Raw genomic sequence first — 5,536 nt, forward strand, 5'->3', positions numbered from 1 at the left:
GGACCCTCTAGCTTGTTAACTATCTTTGTGCAACTGTCTTCACACCCCGTACGCAGATAAGTGTTGGGCGAATATAATCTCTCATATTGAAAGAGATTATAATCACAATCAAAGAGAATTTCAAGTATTTCTGCATTATTACAGGACAACTGGTTGTATTACTGATAAGACTCTGGCTTTATTGCTGGGACCATTAACAATATAACTGTACAGCCATTTATATAATAAATATAAGAGGTTTCATTCTATAGGTATAATTTATTGTTTGTTACTAGAATAGATTACCTTATTGATAATTTTACCTACAATGTCACTGGCTTGTAATTCTACATAATACTCTATAAGGCATGAATATATAAATGACTGACATGAAAAACAACAGACTACATTTTTCTCATGAGATGAGGAAGTTTTGTAATTCTTCCAGGATACAGAGAAGAACCTGTATACACAGTGATAGTCACTCAAGACAATATGGGCTGGCAGTTGGGAAAAGTGCATTCATTAAGCCCAGGTGTTCACTTGCTGCCAGGTGGTCTGGTGAAAAAGAGAAAAATTGCAATGATGGAAGAGGGGGCATAAAAAGTTACTAAGATGCTCCCTAGGAAAGGATGCATGGGGTAGCTGTTATCTCAAGAGACAATCTACTTGAGATAGTTTTCCTATTAATGTGTTGATCCCTTGGCTTGTGCGTGCACAGAATGAGAACCACAACGAGTCCTAAAAACACAATTTCTGAGATTCTGAGATACATCGAGATAGATGACATGCCAGTCTACAAAACAAGTCTTAAGAAATTTAGGAAGATTAAAATAATACAAGTATCTTTATTGGTCATGATGGATTGAAACTAAGTTGTTCTTGTTTTTAAATTTTTTTAAACATTTATTTATTTTTGAGACAAAGAGAGACAGAACATGAACGGCGGAGGGTCAGAGAGAGGGAGACACAGAATCTGAAGCAGATTCCAGGCTCTGAGCTGTCAGCACAGAGCCTGATGTGGGGCTCAAACTCACAGACTGTGAGATGACCTGAGCTGAAGGCGGACGCTTAAACAACTGAGCCACCCAGGTGACCCAGTTGTTCTTGTTTTTAAATGTTTATTTATTTGGGTGGGGGGACAGGCAGCAAGCAAGGGAGACAGAGAATCTCAAGCAGGCCTCATGCTTGGTGTGACATGGGGCTCAATTCCACAATCATGTGATCACAACCTGAGCCAAAATCAAGAGTCAGATTTAACCAACTAAGGCACCCAGTTGCCCATAATTGTATTTTTAGTTTTTTGAGGACCTCATATTGCTTTCCAGAGTGGCTGCACCACTTTGCATTCCCACCAGCAGTGGAAGAGGGTTCCCCTTCTCTTCATCCTCACCAACACCTGTTGATTCTTCTGTTAATTTTACCCATTTTGACAGGTGTGAGGTGGTATGTCATTATTGCTTTGATTTGTATTTACCTGAAGATGAGTGATGTTGAGCATATTTTTCATGTGTCTGTTAGCCATCTGGCTGTCTTCTTTCAAAAACTTTCTATTCATGTCTTCTGCCCATTTCTTAACTGGGTTGTTTGGTTTTTTGGGTGTTGAGTTTGATAAGTTCTTTATGGATTTAGAGTCTTCATTAAAGTCTCAAACACTATGCCATCCCACTCTTTTTAAATAATAGGGTGAAGTTTGTCCTTTTTTAGTAAAGCTTATACACTTTGAGCTATAAAAGAGAAGTTTGGACTCCAAATTTGGTAAGATCCAAACAGTCCAAGAAAGCCTCAGAATTGGTACATAGGTTTTTGATTTTCAGGATGTCTTGAATTCTAGTCTTTGTTCAGACAGCAGGTGCCTTAAATATCTAAGCTGGCTTAGAACAAGCTGCAATTTTTCTTCAGGCAATTTATGTCTCTTTAAAGCCACACGTTTTCACAGGTGTATGCTAGTGTCATGCAAAGAACCTTGAGAAGGGGAGCAGAGAACAAAATTATGTACATACTACAACAAAGGAGAGACTGCAGAAAACTTATTATCATGCAATATAGCCTGTAAGGTTGTCACATACAGGATGGATTCTCTGTGGAACCCTGAGGATTACTGACCAGGTGTATTCCCTTTCCTCCCAAGTGAAGGTGAAAGGATACAGGCTATCCTTATCAACTGGACTATTTTAAAAAGGATTGCATGGGTTAATTCCAGGGGAAAATTGGTTTTAAGCGGGAATGGATGTCACTAGTGCATGAATGTTGAGAACAACAGGACACAGACAGATAACAATGTTATTTTTGGCTCAGGGGTCCTAATCAAACTTCCATCCTCAGCCTTTGGGTTTTCTCACAGGTACAATAGGGGTGTTACAGGGACCGGAACGACTCTCCTCCTGATATAAACTTCCCTTGCCAGGACTCTCCTTCCCGGGAACCTCTTGCCTCCAGGACCTCATCCACCCCTGCTCTCTGATCCCCGTCCCCCTCTGCCAGGCTGCCATGGTCCGAAGTCCTGGCCTTTGCAGCAACTGAGGCTCAAGATGGCTTCAACATGACCATTGATCTAGGGCCTGAGCCTTGTAATCCACTATAATGTGCTTGATACCCTGTTCTGTTTCTTTATTTATAGGGTAATAATTCCAGGCATAGATTTTGAGGGATCTATTTGAAACTCAATGAGTGATGCCCTGTGGACTGTGCCAATATCCACTGAACATTTTCCTCACAAGAAGGTTGGTAGCTCATCCAATAGGACTAACTGATCAGTTCCACTAACCTCAGCTAAAGTGCCATGAGAGACAGAGCATAGAAAACACGTTGAAATGTCATTTATCTCCCTTTGTTTCCAAATGTGGTTACTACTGTCAAATTCTAGATTTCCCCCCTTTTTGGGAAAAAGAAATTCTGGCATGACATTTTCCAAAGAAATCTCAGTCCAGTAAATGAATTGGGGCAAGTGAACTAAGCAGAAATGGGTGTGTAATGCTCAAAAGGCCTAGATACAAAGGAATAAGTTCATAGACTGGGGCCCATTGCTATTTATGGAGACCCTGGTTTTTTTTTAAACTGATTTAGTTCTCTGAGGCAAGGGCTGCTGGTAGCACAGGGTGTGAGCACTAAGAGTGTAGCTCGGGTGTCAATAAGGACAAAGAGAGGTTTATTCCCAGGGCACAGAGTAGTTTCTCCAAGCCAATTGAAAGGGAGGACTAGAAAGACGCCTGTGGTTCCTTGGAGCCTTGTCATTGGGAATTAGGAAAACATGGAAAAGTTTAGCTAAAGAGCTAAAAGTGTGTTTGGCTCTTAAATTTGTAACCCTTTTTTCCAATGTCCAGGAACTCTGATCAGAGAAGAAGAAATGGGTTTGAATCTGAATGATAACCATAGCCTTCATTTCTTCCCCAAATGGTTCCCAATGGGATCCTGTGTGCAGTTTCAAAACTGACCCTTGCTGTGGCCCCCCTCCTCAGATTCTGTGAATTGTTGTGGTGCGAAACAACAGTGTTGACTTAACTAAGTGCTCCAGGTGATTCTACTTGAGGCCAGAGTCAGTTGGCAAGGCTTCCCATTAATTTATGGGATTTCAGTGGAGGCTTTTGCTCAAGGAGAGGTAACAGGGTCTCCTCTACATGAGTGTGGGAGGATTAGGTCCACCCAGCACACTGGTCCTATGCTGTAGCAGAATTTGTGGGTGTCTGTGGGAGTGGAAGCCACTGAAAGTATACAAGGAAAACTCAGAGATTGGGCTCCAAGTACGTAGTCTCCATTTCTGAAAAGCTCCTGACACCAAAAACTAGGAAGTTTTGTCCTTCTGCATTTCACAGTCCTGCCTGCCAGTGAGTACTTTTCTGCTGAAGACATTCTGTTGGTGCCTTTAAGGGCATTTTCTCCTGATGCAGATATGATTTGTCCACAAATACCTTCTGAGAAAGAAATCTAGAGGACAAGGGGAAAGAAGAAGAAATGGCCAGATCTCACGTAAACTTGGTGTTCCAGGTCAAAGGCCGTGTCATCTTTTCCCCCTAAAATTCCATGCATTTAGAAATCACAAATGTGGGTTTCTCTGTGTTTGGTGTTTCTGCCTTATGTTTTCAACAAAGCTTTAAAACCTTCTCAGGAACGATACTCAAGGTTGGGTCTTTAGAACTCATTCCCCTATAAGCAGGAGTCCTCTATACATTATCCAACCAGGCTTTCACTAGGACGTCAACACTTGTTACTTCTAATTAAAGTCCTGCGAGTATTCCAAATATTCCCGTTAGGACCTATCCAAAGGGGAAGGTGTTGAGTCCAAGATTCCAGTTGCTGATGGGTTCTGGTGGTGGGATTTCAGTCGAGGAGAACCGTTCCCCTTTAGTTCCCCATTTAGTAACTGTCTGTAGCACAGGATGAAGAAAATGAAAAATACAAGGTCCCCAGTATCTTAGGAGTCCTCTTAAGCATATGGGAATTCTTCTGGAGACCTCCCTTTTGCCTTTCCCTCCCCCAGCTGCAAAGTCACTCTTCACTGTGGATCTTGGTGCCCACAGGTCCTCTCTTTGTGTTATAATAAAACAAACTTTTTGGACCAAATAATAAATGCAAAAAAACAGAGAATGGATATGAGGCCTGAATAACTTGGAAAGTTAAAAAAGCAGGGGGAGAGCAGTCTTGCTTTGTAAAATGTGAAAAAGATACTCTTTAAAATATACCAGACATGACAGGACAGGGAAACAGCCATCTAAAAGTGGTGTTTCTCCCATTCAGATGGGGCTCCCAAATATGGGCCGATGATCCTGTGGAAGTCAACGGCATGAGTGGTGAAAAGAATGAGGCTGGAGCACCATTAAAGGGCTTCCCAGATTCTTTGTGTAAAATCATCTGTATAACACATTCTCTGACAAGAAATCAGGGATCAGCATTGGCTAAAGTCTTGCCATATTGTTTACTTGGGAATCGTTAATCCTCAATGTGGATTCTGCGATGTGGAGTAGCGTTGAGCCCTCCTTAAAAGTTCTCTCACGGGGCGCCTGGGTGGCACAGTCGGTTAAGCGTCCGACTTCAGCCAGGCCACGATCTCGCGGTCCGTGAGTTCGAGCCCCGCGTCGGGCTCTGGGCTGATGGCTCAGAGCCTGGAGCCTGTTTCCGATTCTGTGTCTCCCTCTCTCTCTGCCCCTCCCCCGTTCATGCTCTGTCTCTCTCTGTCCCAAAAATAAATAAACGTTGAAAAAAAAATTAAAAAAAAAAAAGTTCTCTCACAGTCTTGGGGTGCCTGGGTGGCTCAGTCAGTGAAGCATCCAACTTCACCTCATGTCGTGATATAGCAGTTTATGGGTCCGAGCCCTGCATCAGGCTCTGAGATGTCTGTGCAGAAACCTCGGAGCCTGGAACCTGCTTTTCATTCTGTGTGTGTGTCTGCCTCTGCAACCTCCCACTCATTCTATCGAAGAAAAACTTTTAAAAAAGTGGGGGGAAAATTCCTTCACAGTCTTAAACTCTGTAACATTTGCTCCAAGATGATTTCTATAATCTTGAATAAAGATGATTGGTGATTAAAGCCTTTTGCACACGTTACATTGGTAAGGTTGGC

The sequence above is a fragment of the Lynx rufus genome, unplaced genomic scaffold (genome assembly GCF_022079265.1).
Source record: "Lynx rufus isolate CCGP_SWC_20201006 ecotype Redwood Valley unplaced genomic scaffold, mLynRuf1.p SCAF_16, whole genome shotgun sequence".
Taxonomy (NCBI): domain Eukaryota; kingdom Metazoa; phylum Chordata; class Mammalia; order Carnivora; family Felidae; genus Lynx; species Lynx rufus.